Here is a 13,341-nt window from a genome sequence, read left to right as displayed (position 1 = left end):
ATGATAAAAATTGCACACCACCTAAATTAGGGCTAATGCATCACATATTCAATGTAACATTTGGTTAAATAGACCATTTACCCAAATTTTAGTGCCCACTTTTAAAAATCAGAGTCTGTAATTTCTTAATCAAATGCTATTGAACAAAGTTATTTGTGAATTTTTCACAGCTGTGCAATATCAAATAGGATCAGAACTCCACAGTTAAAAATAAATAGAAAATTTATGAAATTATTTTGATACTTGAGATCAACATGCCAACATATATATTTTTTCATATGGCTTCCTTTGCCAAAACAAAACAAACCAAAATAACATATGTAAAGAGGGATTATGGAATTGATGCAATTGACAATTAAAATTAGGCCTTCGTGGCTTCAAATGACGTGATTAACGCTGGAGAAGTCTGTGCTGAAAATGAAGACTACAAGTCATGAGATGATTTTGACCTATTAACATATGTTCCTGTGAATACAGTTTAAGTTATTTATAAACAAGGAAATCACAGAGCTCTTTCATATATTTATATAAAGTGTTATCCTTAATTCACTCATTAAAAAAAATGAAACTTACTATTAGTCTAGGATTTTGCAAGGTACTTAGCATAAAGAAATGCATAAAAAGTGGCTCCTCAATTAAAGTAACGGAGGCTCCTGTGCAGGAGCAGACATTACAATCTAGCCTCCGTACCTCTGACTCTACCATCCACCACACCCTGTTTTTCTCATTTCCAACAAGCTATGATAGGTCTACCTTTATTCTTCAGATACACAAAAAATTTGTCCACCTAGATTGCCATTCTGGAAGTTCTCTCTGAGACTCTTGACTATGACCAGCTATTTTTCAACCTAAAGTCTTTGGCATTCACGAATGGTTGCCAATTCAGTGTGCCTGTCTCCTGTCTTTTTGTTTAACACATCGCATGAAGGAAAAGATGATGTTCGTTCCAACCAAGTATAACAAAAATAGTTTCTTAAACTCCTTGGCTATTGGTGCATATACATATTTCCAAGTTGTAGCAAAACAATGTAAGCAAAAATCTGTTGGATACTTGTCTGGGAAATCTGTCCTTTCCCTCAAAACATATGACAAATGTAACAATTTTTTTATTTCATTTTTGCTTTGAACAAAGGGGGGATGGATGGAAATTGCAGCAGCGACTTGTAACCATGAGGCAACAAGTAAGAGGAAGAAAGCCAGCAAGCTAAGAATAAGTAAGTCACTGGTTTATCGAATAACTAAACCTCTGTAGCAAAGGCCTACCTCTGGAATCTCAAATGAGGGGAAAAACTACCTATTTTTTAAAAAAGATTTTATTTACTTATTTATTTGAGAGAGAGAGAGAGAGAACAAGCAGGAGGAGGGGCAGAGAGAGAAGCAGACTCCCCGCTGAGCAGAGGGCCCAATGTGGGGCTCAATCCCAGGACCCTGGGATCATGACCCAGCCAAAGGCGGACTTGACTTACCAAGTCACCCAGACATCCCCCAAAAAACTATTTTTTTATGCTACCAGAGTTAAATGCCATTACTGACTGGTACAAAGCCCCAGTTCAAGTTATCTGCTCAAACACAGAGAAAGTTCTCTAAAATTTCTTCCCCAACTAGTTATGTTCAAGTGCCTGAACCTTTTTATTTGTCTCTAAGTATATGTAATAACGTGATTTTCTCCTATACTTATTTGTTCACCCCTTTATTGTCTGTCTCCAACTCTAGATGGACTGCAATCTCCCTGAGGGCAGGTACTTTGTCTTTTAGTATATCCTTTTATTCTCAGCACTTAACCCTATCAGGGAGACAACACAGAGCAAGTGAAAAGTGCCTGAATCTAAGAAATAGAGGAGAAACTTTCCATATGAAAAAAAAAAGGGCAGGGGGCAAAATACTCCAGACAAGAAACGCTAACGTGGGAAAAGACAAGGAAACATAAAGCGAGGGCAAGCAGATCTTCCTAAGTGGAAGTGTGTGGTCGGAAGTAGCACAAGATAAGGTTGAAAAGGGGGTTTCACATTGGAGGGAGTTTATACTTCACCTGCTATAAAGCGGAGAATCTCTGATTGAATTAAGTAAAGCAAGCAGTGAGAGTTATACACTTTTGAAAGATAAGTTTGATGCTTTGTGTATTAGATGGGAAAGAGATGAGATTGGTATGAGTAAAAAGAAGAAAAAAAAAGAAATGAAAGAAAAAAAGAAAGAAAGAAAGAAAGAAAGAAAGAGAAAGAAGAAAAAGAAAGAAGAAAGAAAAAGAAAGAAAGAAAGAAAGAAAGAAGAAAGAAAGAAAGAAAGAAAGAAAGAAAGAAAGAAAGAAAGAAAGAAAGAAAGAGAAAGTTTACTGCATTGAGTTATGAAAAAAATTACTGCATTGAGTTATGCAAAAAAAAAAATTCAGGAAGATTCAGTCAGGTTAAGTATATTAGGATGGAAGAAGACAGGAAGGAGCTAGAACCTATGCTATATGATAAATTATGAGAAAAAGTCAATTTCGTGCCAGTATTTCAGAAAGAAGGAACGTGGTTTGGTCTAACAGTTAAATTGGTTTTATTCATCTTGATTATAAAGCGCCTACAGAACAGCAAGGTGCCAGGATATAATGGCAATCAACGGGCAGTAACTAAACCCAGATTGGAACTAAGATAAATTGTCAGGTCTGAAGACGCATGCAGGCCCTAGTTAGAAGCGTGGAGGTGGATACATACCTTTCAGACAGAGAACATAGAGAGAGATGGAAAGTCTAAGAGAGAACTTTGGGGAAACCCAATACTGAATGGGAAAGGAGGAGGAAAATGAGATGGAAAAGCTATAGTTCAAGAAATCTAGGAAAATCAGAAGAGAATAATTCTTCAGAATACAATGAAAAGAACAGGTAAGCATCTGGTGAGAAAATATTTTGAATGTCTCCAATATATGAAGTTAGAAAACAAATTCAAAATGCTTGCCCAATTCAGTCATTAAAATCATCCCTATCTTGGAGCAGAAAACAGAAAAGTTTTCTGTTACTTGTAAATCTTTTTCTGATCTCAATATACAGGCACAACTTTTTGCTCTTGTCAAAAGAACAGGAGAAGAGGAAGGATCTCCATTAGTTGGACATCTCTCCACTCTGGTAAAAGTGATTGGAGAGCCAAATACAATTTAATGTAGGAAATCATAAAATGTACTGCATCTGGCACACACACGTCCTGCAGAGTGTTATACCGAGGGCACACGAATCAACAACACAACTCACTGTGACTACCTCGTGCACAATAAAGAGAATACAACTTGTCAGTGGCTATAATTCCACCAGGAACAAACCATCCATTCTTACTTTACCGTTTTCAGTTATTTTTAAAATGTGAAATGACAACTGGCTGTTCATGTTACTGAGTTGGGAACAGTGGAAGGCCTCATTCTCTCCATGTGAGAGGAAATTCTCCTCTATTTAATGAGGGTTATTTCTACCTTGAGTTACATGGTAACAGCCAACTCTGTACTTCCATCTCACATGACAATTCATGCACAAATGATGATTTAGTTTTGTCATGTGTTTGTTTTTTTTTTGTTTGTTTGTATTGTTTTGTTTTTTTCCCCCTTGAATTCTCTTGGCTATTACCTGTTCTCGTGTCAGATGCAGTTTGTTTCCACAACACAATACTCCAATGTTTCTGAAAAGGGCTTTCTTGTTTTTGTAGGTCTGTGGCATAATTGCCTTCTTTAGCATCTTCACATTTTTGCTGAAATTAAACTACACATAGAAAACTGCACATGTAATCACGGAGTTGCTCACAAACTAAGCACACCTGAAAAATCTGCACCTAAGTCAAGGTAGAGAATTACACCAGCATCCTGGATTCCTTCCTTATGCTTGTTCAGATATTACTGAACAAACTATAAGCATTACCCTGACACCGTATAGTATTTTCCCTCTTCTTGTGCCCTAGATAAACAGAATTTTACAATGTGTACCCTTTTGTGTCCTATTTTATTAGCTCAACATTCTGTTTGTGAGATTCATGCATATCATTGTGTGCAATTATAGATGATTCATTCTCATTGCTATATGGTATTTCACTATATACTTACAGCTAAAATGTATTTAGCCATCCATTTTTGCTAGCCATTTGAATAATTTTATTGTTTGTTTTCTCAGAGTTACCTGTTTGTGTTTCCAGGTTTTATTTTTTGTCTGTGCATTTGTATGTCTGAGTGTATGTTTACTACAAACTGAATTTCTTGAAATATTCTCAAACATGTCCTTTGGCGTACTCATGTAAACCCTTCTTCGGAGTGGTTGGTCTTAAAATGTTTAGGTTCTTGCATAAATATTACCCATATTTCCATACTGCATGAGAGTCGCTATTGCTCCACATCCTGCCCCCAAATTTGTATCATCTGTTTTTCATTTTAGCCAGTATAGTGAATATGCAATATATCTCATTGTGGTCTTAATTTATGTTTATCTGATGATCACATACTTAGCATCTTATGTATGTTTACTGGTTTGGGTTATTTGAGTTTTTTATTTTGTTCAGTATCTGTTGAAATATTTTGTTCATCTCTCCACTGGGTTTATTTGTTTTCACTAGTTGTAAGGGTTCTTTATTTATTTTAGATAAAAGTCTTTATTCAAATACATGTACTGTGAAACCTTCTCCCTTCTATGGGTCGCTTTTTCATTCTGTATCTAGTGTCCTGTGAAAGTAGAAGTTCTTATGTTTAATGTAGTCTAAATAATTTTCACTCATCATTAGGTCTGTTTAAGAAGTCTTACCTATTTTGAAGTCACAAAGGTACTGAATGATATTTTCTCCTAAAATATGTAATCAATTTACAATCTTTGTGTTTGATGTAAGACAAGAGGTTTGTGTATGTGTGTATCTATGTATGTGTATACATATTGCATGTGTTATTTATATAAAATACATAATGTATGTATAACATATAATGTATTCATAATGTATATATAATATATATAATATATTATAATATATAATGTATACATAATATGTAATATATAATAATATCATATAATATATAATATATTATGTAATATGCATTATTATATAATATATAATTATATACAATATATTATGTATTGCATATAATATATATTATGTATTATGTATTATTGCATATAATAATATATTATATTATATATAATTATACATATAAATATATTATATATAATGCATATTATATATACATTATTTGTAGAAAATAAAAGGATAGAATTCTAAAGCTGTGCATTATACAACTCATTATTCCTAAGTATTAACCCTAAGCCTTTGAAATTTTCTTACAATTTTAACAAGGGAAAAAAAAATGTTGCAGTAGGAACAGACCTTACCATCCTGAAACTTAGGACAGAGTTAATTACAATAGAAGAGAGAAGATCACAAACTAAATCTGCATCTTCATTGTGATGAAAAGGACACCCCACAGAGAACACAGAGCCCTGGGTGAAAGGAAACAGAAAGACTGGAAGGCAGAGCAGAGAGCTATGAAATAGAGAGATGTTTAGTGGAGGTTTTCACAAGAATCAAGCAGACTATTTAATGTAAATATTTTTAAAAATATTTTATTTGTTTATTCATGAGAGACACACAGAGAGAGGTAGAGACATAGGCAGAAGGAGAATCAGGCTCCCTGAGATGAGCTTGATACAGGATTCAGTCCGAGGAACCCAGAATCATGACTTGAGCCAAAGACAGATGCTCAACCACTGAGCCACCCAGGAGTCCCTAAGGTAAACATTTGAATATGTTTCCCCTACAAAAATCTTTGGAAATTTTCCAATAATGTCCACTAAATAAAGGATAATAATTTGAAAGGATACCAAGCTATTAATCTGCATCTGGCAGCTCTCTTTATTTCTTAAAATTTTATACATATTCAAGTTGACCTTGTATTATATATCCCATCATGTTTCATATTTGTTTGCCAAGAACATGCAGTCTGATATAATGTCTGAAAAAAAATTGTAGCTATGTAATGACAAATATAATTTCAGTTGCAGAAGTTCAGTCTTTTGCAAAAAAGACTTCAGTGGTCTTTCTTGTTGAACACATAATTTGGTCTACAGTTCAGGATATTTTCATAGCAAGCAACGAAATATCAGAATTGTACTGTTTAAAGTGTTTGAGTCAAATGACATTAATGGTTTAAGTTATCTGTAATATATAAATACATAAAAGAGAAATAGATTCTCCCAATAATTAATTAATTAATTAATTAATTAATTGATTAATTAAATCTGTCTCTGAACAACCACAGTTAACTATTAAAGGAATCAATAAATTTAACACTATCAGAGGTTTCTTTTGGCATTTTAAGTCTGCAGATCAATTACCACTGATGTCTAACTTGCTTTGATGGTAAAATAAAGTCTGCGTTTTCTTGCCTGTATAATTTAATAAAAACTTCACTGGAGTAGTCAGATTTTGCTGCATTTCGGTCTTGATTTCAAACTTGAAAGATACCGGGTCTACAGTGGAGCTCACCTCAAAATTCAAACCAGAGGATATGCTCAAGAAACAGATTCCATAGTTGAGTAGGAAAATGGGTAATGTGCACATTATCCCTGACTCTACTGAGGATAGATACTTTTTTTTTAAGTATTGTTTTTATTGGAGTTCGATTTGCCAGCATATAGTTTAACTTTTTAGTGACTGTATGCTTACATGTGTAATGTAAACCAAAGAATATGTTAGTTTATATACTTAGGAGAACTTTTTGTTTACTAAAGTTTCCTACTCCAAAGTAGTGGTGGCTTCTTGAGAATGGCAGTTTCCTGACCATGGCAGTGACAGTACTGATACACCTGCTCATGGACGAGGAGCATTTCTTTTAGAAACTTGGCTTCGCAGCATAGCATTAAAAGGGCTTCCTAAATTCTCAACCAAAGATCTCTTTTCCTTAACCCTACCTAAGATCATGTGAGGCATTTCATAATCTACAATGAATTCCTTCATGCTTAATATAGCTAGAGGGGATTTCTTTCTTTCTAATGTACTTTGACCCATAATGTATGGTGTAAAAATTAAATGTATTGCAAACTGGTTAAACAGTGACTGGGATATAGTTAATATACAACAAATGTTAATGAGTATCACAATTATTGAAGAGTCCCCAAATGTGTTTGAGGTATAAGCCATAGCTAAGTAATTGTAGATGAAATACACTTTTGAGTAAAGTTAAAAGCAAAGCAAGCTCCTAGGAATTTCAAGAAAACCTGGCTACCTTTTACCATTTCTCCTTATTGACAGTTGCAATTTACTTTAATCTGGGGGTGTTGACCTTATTCTTACCTTCACAGGTGAAAATCCTGATGCCATGCTGCATCTGTTATAGTCCAGAGTCTATGAAACTCATTTATAATAGCTTTTAAACGTAATCTGGAACATGAGATATACTTGATGATCAAATGAAGAATACAACTTCTCTTTGGATATCCTCCAAGCTTACTTATCTAAGTAACACGGATATTATTCTGCTCCATTTGATATGAAGAAAAAAATGAAATCTTAAGACCAGATGAAGACAATTGGTTAGTCTGGGCCAGCTAAGTCGTAGATTTTTTTTTTCATAATTATGGAATACTTGTACAACCTATGAACATTTGAATATGAAGTTCTGAACTACTGCCAGAACTGTCTTATTCATCATTGTATCCCATAATCTTAGCCCAGGGCCACTATGGTGGCTCATTTAAAAATCACCATGCTTGTCACCATCAAAGTCACAGCAACAAAAAAAAAATCTACCAATTACTATCACTTTATATAAAGCTTGTCCATATAACAATGCTTGGAGAAAAGTATTACAAACCCAAATTTACTATGAGGCTTACTGAGATCACCCACTATTACAAAGATAGAAAGTGACAAAACCAAACATTGAACATAGGTTGGTCAAAAAAATCTCAATGAGTGAATAATAGGAAGCTACTTTAGTATGAAATATTATTTTTTCCCTATGGCATTTCAGAGAGGCTGCTACTATTTGTCTTCCCCAACTATCATTTTTATCAACTGAACACAATGGGGATTTACTTCCCCTTCTGTTTCTACAACTAGAGCTATTGTATTTCTTCCAGTTTCACCTCTGTCTTAAAGAAAAAAAGTTAAAAATAAAAGAGACTTATAGGAATCCCTGCTTAAAGCCAAATTTTCCTCTATGAAAAAATTATTGTGTTTATTTTAAAAATGACATTATGTTATGAAATGGAGAAACGCCAAAGAAAATAAGATAAAACTCAAATGATAAAGCAGATTCCATAGCAAAAGAAATTATTAATATTTCATGTATTTTGTTTTTTCAAACATTACAATGTAACAGAAAAAATCTGAACGTTTTTTGAAAACTATTATTTGTACAGTGGACAATTGACTTTTGAATAACACAGGGGTAGGAGCCCTGAACTCCTTACGTAGTTGAAAATCCACACATAACTTTTGACTCCCTGAAAACTTAGCCTACTGATGACCAGAAGCCTTAACTGATAACACAGTTGATTAACACATATTTTATATGTTTTATATTTATATACTGCATTCTTACAATGAAGTAAGCTAGAGAAAAGAAAATGTTAAGAAATCATAAAGAAGAAAAAATACATTTACAGTACTGTATTTATTTTTAAAAAATCCATGTATAAATAGACCTCCAGTTCAAACCCACATTGTTCAAGGGTCAATTGTACCTATAATTTTCTCTATAAAACTTGAGGATATGGTTATTCAAAGAACCCCCATCATTTCATTAAAGGCAATTATCACACCATGAAGACACAATTTCAAAGAGCTGGAAAGTTGTCCAGATAGTCATTCTGTTGCCAAAATAAACTTTCTATGCTTTTATATAGCATTCTAGGAAAAAACTTAAATTACTTCCCAGATTAATGCTGAATGTCAACCTGAACTGAGCTGCTTCTTTCATAAAAGCCTTCAACTTAAAAATAAATATTCAAAGTATACTAAATATCAAGCATAGTGCTAAACTCCTGGGATGATAAAAATGATTTCTTTATAGTTCCTGATATTGATAACACTACTGTCAAACTAAACCCTGGAAATGGAAAAATCCTTCCCAAATAGTTTAGATGAACATGGGAAATAAACCTCAAAATGCCTTTTATTTCAATGTTCTAAAAAGCCTAGGCTTTATTTTTATGGCAATGTATAGATAAGAAGGTAACTGATATATTCAGCAAAAAAATAATAACTATTCATAGAGCAATATAAAATCCCTCTGCAGCTAATACATTAAATTGTTCATTTTTTCAGCATATTGCTTTAATATATAAACATTATTACATTAACACAATAAAGTGAAGTGGCCTTTATCCTATTTATGAAGAACTTATTGTTTATTACTGATGCTATAATAAAGATCACATAATAGTTTGTTTTCTGTAATCTCTAAAACTAATCCCTATAAATAAGTCTTCTCCAATAGACTCTACATAGACCTACTGTGTAATTTCTAATTTCTCCCCTCATAACATATCTTACTTAGACAATGATTTGTAAATTGTCTTCCTCATTCTTAAACATTTTGCATGTGACTCTCAGATATATCCAGATTATAAACATCATGAAGGCAAAAGTCATCCTTTGATTCATTTTCAAGTCACCTCCAGAAGAAGAGGAAGAGGATTGAGTGAAAGAAGTGCAGACGTTTGTCTACACCAGTCAAAGATGTCATAGAAAAATTGGTATTTGAGCCATTGAGGAGTGAAGAATGAATAGGGGTTCATCAGGCAAAAAATGTGACTGATACTGTTTCACATAAGTGAATACCAAGGACCAGGGGCAAAGAGATTGAGAAAGGTTTGTTCAACTAAGGAGAAATACACCTCAGGGTTCCTAGACTGAAAAACGTGAGACAAACTTAGGAAGAAGAAAGGTTGAATTCATTGCTCAGGGTATGAACTGAGGCTGTTCATATTTTATCTGGTAAGTCAATGGCATTAAAATATTTTAGTCAAAAAAATCTTTAAAAATATTATTTGGCATCTTAGACACAAAATAGACAAAAGTGTTAGTATTTGAAAGAGTGAAATACCCAAATATCCAAATTTTTGTTGTCTGTTCTTCTCACATAAAGCCATCTCCTAGCACAGGTGACCTATTTTCTAAGATTAAGGATATTTTGTTGTGTTCAGTTAGTGGCTTTGTTTTTGTGCAGATACAGGTGTACCTCAGAGATCTTGTGTATCCAGCTCCAGATATCTGCGATGAAGACAATATTGAAATAAACCAAGTCAAATGAATTTTTTTTTGTTTCCCAGTGCATATAAAAAGTTATGTTTACACTGGACTAAAGTCTATTAAGTGCACAATAGCTTTATGTCTAAAAAGTGTACATCCATTAATTGTAAAATACTTTATCACTAAAAAAAATACTATCATCTGAGCTTTCAACAAGTCATAATCTTTTTTCTGGCAGAGGGTCTTGCTTTGATGTTGATGGCTGCTGACTGAACAGGGTGGTGGTTGCTGAGGGTTAGGGTGGCCATGGCGATTTCTTAAAATAAGACAATAGTGAAGCTTGTTGCATCTGTTGATTCTTCCTTTCGTGAATGATTTCTATTTGAGAGCATTTTACCCACCGAATAACTTCTCTCAAAACTGGAAGTCAGTCCTCGCACAGCCTGCTGTTGCTTTATCAGCTAAGTTGATGCACCATTCTAAACCCTTTACTATCATTTCAACAGTCTTCACGGCATCTTCAGCAGGAGTAAATTCCATCCCAAGAAACCACTGTCTGTGCTCATCCTTAAAAAACAGTTCTTCATCCATTAAAGTGTTACCATGAGTTTGCAGCAGTTCAATCACATCTTCAGGCTCCATTTCTAATTCTAGTTCTCCTGCCATTTTCACTGTATCTGCAGTGACTTATCCCACTGAAGTCTTGAACCCCTCAAAGTTATTCATGAGGGTTGGAATCAACTTCTTCCAAATACCTTTTAATGTTGATATTTCGGCTTCTTCACATGAATTACAGATGTTGTTTATGGCACCTCGAATGCTTTTCGGAAGTTTTTTCAGTTTACTTTATCCAGATTCATCAAAGGAATTGCTATCTAAGGCAGTTATACTCATATGAAATGTATTTCTTAAATCCTAAGACCTGAAAGTAGAAATTACTTCTTGGTCCATGAACTACAAAATAGATGTTGTGTTACATTAATCTTACTGTCCATCTCCATCAGAGCTCTTGGGTGACCGGATGCATTGTCTATGAGTAGTCATATTTTGAAAAGAATATATATATATTTTTATTCTGAGCAGATCTCAGCAGAGGACTGAAAATATTCAATAAACCATCTTATAAACAGATGTGCTGCCATCTAGGCTTTGTTGTTCATTGACAGAACAAAGGCAGAGTAAATGTAGACAATTCTTAAGGGCCTGAAGATTTTCAGAATGATAAATGAGCATTGGCTTCAACTCAAAGTCACCAAGTACATCACCCCTAACAAGGAAGTCGACTTTACTTTTTAAAAATTTGAAACCAGGTGTTGACTTCTCCTTTCTAGCTATGAAAGCCCAAAGCGGCATCTTCTTCCAAAAGAAGGATGTTTCATCCACTTTGAAAATCTGTTGTTTAATGAAATCACCCTTATTAATTATCTTAGGTAAATTTCTGTATAACTTGCTGTATCAACACTGACTGCTCTCTCTTGCACTTTTATGCAATGGAGAGTTTCTTTCCTTAAACCTCATGAACCAGTCTCCGCCAGCTTCAAACTGCTCTTCTGCAGCTTCCTCACCTCTCTCAGCCTACATAGAATTGAAGAGATTTAGATTCTTGCTTTGGTTTGGCTTTGGCTTCAGAGAGTGTTGTGGCTGGTTTGATCCTCTATCAAGACCACCGAAGCTTTCTTTTCTCCACAATCAGCAATAAGGCTGTTTTGCTTTCTTATCATTCATATCTTCACTGGAGTAGCACTTTTCATTTCCTCCAGGAACCTTTCCTTTGCATTCACAGCCTGGGCAATTGTTTGGTGCAGAAGAATTAGCTTTTAGCCTGTCTCAGCTTTCAGTGTGCCTCCTCACCAAGCTTAACCATTTTTAGCTATGATTTAAAGTGAGAGCCATAAAAAAAAATAAATAAATAAAGTGAGAGCTATGTGAGTCTTCCTTTCACTTGAACACTTGGAGACCATTGTAGGGCTAATAATTGGCCTAATTTCAATATTGTTGTATCTCAGGGAATCAGGAGAGCTGAGGAGAGTGAAGGAGGTGGGGGATCAGCAGTTGGTAGAGCAATCAGGACACACATTTATCAATGAAGTTTTCTGTCTTATGTAGGTGCAGTTTATAGTGCCTCAAAATAATTACAATAGTACCATCAAAAATCACTGATCACAGATCACCATAACAAATATAATAATAATTAAAATTTGAAATAGTGTGAGAAGTACTAAAATGTGACACAGACACATGAAGTGAGCAAGTGCTTTAGGAAAAATGGCACCGGAAGACTTGCACGATGATCCCTTGCCACAAATCTTCAATTTGTAAAAAAAAAAAAAAAAAAAAATGCACTTACCTGTGTAGTTCAATAAAGCAACTATGCTTGCCATTCCCTTAGTAAGAGGAGGCCTTGGCTCATTTGGGCTGGATGTGAAGCCTGAGGGGCTCCTACAGAGGGAACAGAAGAGCTGGAAAACAAGGATTGATTATCAGAGACTGAATTCTGGACACCTCTAGCTTTGGAGGATACCTTGATCACTTTTGTGGGAGGGAGGGATAAATCAGCAGCACCAGGACAAGTTCTACAAGGTCCACAAGTGAAGCTTTAATATTCAGGTTGTATTGAGTTTGTGGAGTTGGCCTGAGAAACATGAAGGTTTGAGGTCAAAGGGACAATGGGATGTTTGAGCTAGGATATACTGAGACACAGTGAGAGGCTATTCCTATATATGAATCGAGATGTTGTGTAAGGGTGCAATTTTTAAGTTAAGGTAGCTTGAACATGTTTATTTAAATACTGAGGGAGGGATCTCCGGGTGGCTCAGTGGTTTAGCGCCTGCCTTTGGCCCAGGGCGTGATCCTGGAGTTCAGGATCGAGTCCTGCGTCAGGCTCCCTGCATGGAGCCTCCTTCTCCCTCTGCCTCTCTCTCTCTCTCTCTCTCTCTCTCTCTGTGTCTTTCATTAATAAATAAATAAAATATTTTTAAAAATTAATTAAATACTGAGGGACAAACAGTGGAGAGGAAGAAGGAAAGGAGGAGATGACTGATGGAGCAAGATGTCCAAGAGCAAGCAGGAAGAAATGGGATTAAAATCATCAGTGAATAGATCAACCTTGGAATTTAAGAATTAGTCTTCTCATTTGGATCCTTCAATACACCCA

The 13,341-nt window shown here is 34.7% G+C and overlaps 1 pseudogene; it reads right to left on the bottom strand.

The window, feature by feature from the left end:
• Nucleotides 1-10,392: 10,392 nt before the first annotated feature.
• Nucleotides 10,393-12,148, bottom strand: LOC129504307 (tigger transposable element-derived protein 1-like; annotated as a pseudogene).
• Nucleotides 12,149-13,341: the final 1,193 nt, after the last annotated feature.

This window comes from Nyctereutes procyonoides, unplaced genomic scaffold (genome assembly GCF_905146905.1).
Source record: "Nyctereutes procyonoides isolate TBG_1078 unplaced genomic scaffold, NYPRO_anot_genome, whole genome shotgun sequence".
In the NCBI taxonomy this organism is placed as follows: Eukaryota; Metazoa; Chordata; class Mammalia; order Carnivora; family Canidae; genus Nyctereutes; species Nyctereutes procyonoides.
The sequence above is the reverse complement of the archived record's forward strand: the minus strand, read 5'-3'. Positions and strand labels throughout refer to the sequence as shown.